This window comes from Salvelinus namaycush, chromosome 3 (genome assembly GCF_016432855.1).
Source record: "Salvelinus namaycush isolate Seneca chromosome 3, SaNama_1.0, whole genome shotgun sequence".
In the NCBI taxonomy this organism is placed as follows: Eukaryota; Metazoa; Chordata; class Actinopteri; order Salmoniformes; family Salmonidae; genus Salvelinus; species Salvelinus namaycush.
In genome coordinates, this window is record NC_052309.1 from 98,140,751 (window position 1) to 98,143,721 (window position 2,971).

Consider the following 2,971-nt stretch of genomic DNA (forward strand, 5'->3'; position numbering starts at 1 on the left):
CGAGTCATCTTGGGTGTGATGCTACAAGCTTGGCACACCTGTATTTGTGGAGTGTCTCCCATTTACTCTCTGCAGATACTCTCTGCAGATCCTCTCAAGCTCTGTCAGGTTGGATGGGGATGGTCTCTGCTCAGCTATTTTCAGGTCTCCAGAGATGTTAGATCTGGTTCATGTCCAGGCTCTGGCTGGGCCACTCAAGGACATTCAGAGATTTGTCCTGAAGCCACTCCTGCATTGTCTTGGCAAAGTACTAAGGTTCCTTGTCCTGTTAGGTGAACCTTCACCCTAGTCTGAGGTCCTGAATCCTCTGGAGCAGGTTTTCATCAAGGATCTCTGTACTTTGCTTGTTTGTCTTTTCAGTCCCTGCCACTGAAAACATCCCTACAGCATGATGCTGCCACCACCATGCTTCACCGTAGGGATGGTTCCAGGTGTTCTCCAGATGTGACGCTTGTCATTCAAGCCAAAGAGTTCAATCTTGGTTTCATCAGACCAGATAATCTTGTTTTTATGGTCTGAGAGTCCTTTAGGTGCCTTTTGGCAAACTCAAGCGGGCTCTCGTGTGCCTTTTAGTGAGGAGTGGCTTCCATCAGGCTAGAAAACGGACTATGGTTACTGTCAGAGAAACTTGATGACATTCTTGAGTGAGGCAGCCAAATTCTGGTGTTTCCAAAGACAAAGGCCTATGACTCAAATGAAATAGCAAGAAACGTCTGAAAGCTAGATCAACCAAACAAAGCTGAACTTTCTCACTATTCATTCATCAATTCTAGTCACTCTGATTTTGCGCACGCAATGCGTAGCCTGGTCCCAGATCTGTTTGTGCTATCATGCCACTGGAGTTGACATGATAACACAAACAGATCTGGGACAAGGCTAAGAAAGTCAGCATCGCTTTTACAGATTCTGGGACAAATCTCTCTTTTGCAGCACCCTTCTCCTCCAGCCCTGGCAGCTAGGCTACACCTTTCCTCTCACTTCATTGCACTGACTAGCCTACAAACTGTATTTGTCAGGTGGGGAAACACTTGGTTGTTGACCTATACTCAGGATGTATGTAGATGTAGAGCAACATCACCAGAGCCACTGTTTGGATGGCAGGCCCTGAATCTTTTATTCACCACTCATAAATGTTTCACTGCTTCCTCGTGGCTGTCTTTTAGCACTGTACCACAAACGTGTCTTTTTCTCTGTGGATTATATAAGACACTAAGACATATTCAATTGTTTAGTGCAGTGTGGAAAATCACTGTCACGACCGACAGAGTGGTGTTCTTCTGTAAGATATTTTGTATGTAGCTACGACTCAACTCCGGTGGGACTACTGGGTTCGGACCGGAGTGTCACCTCTTGTTTCTGTGACCTAAATGTGAGATTAGATGGGAAGAGGCTGTGTTCGTTGATAGGCCTGCGTACAGTCGTGCACTGCTAGAGCTACTAGCTTCCTGTGCCAGGCTCATGCCATGCTAGATCTGAGAGGAATTATCAATAGACACTGCCCAGGAGGTTTATGACTAGGTGGCGTCAATAGTCTGTGGCTCACTCAATGTCCTTGTCACATGCAGAAGGAAAGGAAGCCACTCAAGACAGCATCTGTAGATCGGATTGGTACCTGACCACTGCCTCCGCCTCTGTCATTGAGGTGGATCTCCAACTGGCGTGCCGGCAAAACACAACAAGATGAATCTGAAGCTTAAACCAATCTATTGTCAATGGCTTTGTAACTGAGATGCCTTTGCTTTATCATGTGCTTTCAGTTGTAAATGAAGTATAGTAACAAGATTACACATGTACTAGAAGTGAAGTTCTGTCATTTGTATTAGCAATGTATACTGAACAAAATATAAAGGCAACATTAACAATTTCAAAGATTTTACTGAGGTAAAGTTCAGTTAAGGAAATCGGTCAATTGAAATCAATTCATTAGGCCCTAATCTATGGATTTCACATGACTGGGAATACAGATAGGCATCTGTGGTCACAAAAACCTTAAAGTGGGTGTGTATCAGAGAACCAGTCAGTATCTGGTGTGACCACCATTTGCCTCATACAGCGCGACATATTTCCTTTGCATAGTTAGTTGATCAGGTTGTTGATTGTGGCCTTTGGAATGTTGGCCCACTCCTCTTTAATGGCTGTGCGAATTTGCTGGATATTGTCAGGAACTGGAACACGCTGTCATACACGTCGAACCAGAGCATCCCGAACATGCTCAATGGGTGACATGTCTGATTTATGCAGGCCATGGAGAAACTGGGACATTTCAGCTCCAGGAATTGTGTACAGAACCTTACGACATGGGGTCGTGCATTATCATGCTGAAACATGAGGTAATGGTGGCGGATGAATAGCACGACAATGTATCTTGTCACGGGAATTCTGTGCATTACAATTGCCATCGATAAAATGCAATTGTGTTCATTGTCCGTAGCTTATGCCTGCCCATAACATAACCCCACCATGGGCCACTCTGTTCACAAAGTTGATATCATCAAACAACTCGCCCACATGACACCATACACGCTGTCTGCCATCTGCCCAGGATAGCTGAAACTGGGTTTCATCCGTGAAGAGACCCTTCTCCAGCGTGCCAGTGGCCATCGAAGGTGAGCATTTTCCCACTAAAGTTGTTTACGACGCCGAACTGCAGTGAAGTGAACACCATGGTGAGGACAACGAGCACGCAGATGAGCTTCCTTGAGACGGTTTCTGACCATTTGTGCAGAAGTTCTTCGGTTGTGCAAACTCATAGTTTCATCAGCTGTCCGGGTGGCTGGTTTCAGACGATCGTGCAGTTAAAGAAGCCGGATGTGTAGGTCGTGTGCTGGTGTGGAGTTATATGTGGCCTGCTGTTGTGAGAAAGGTTGGACGTACTGACAAATTCCCTAAAACAACATTGGAAGCGGCTTATGGTAGAAATTCAATTCTCGGGAAATAGTTCTGGTGGACATTCCTGCAGTCAGCATGCCAA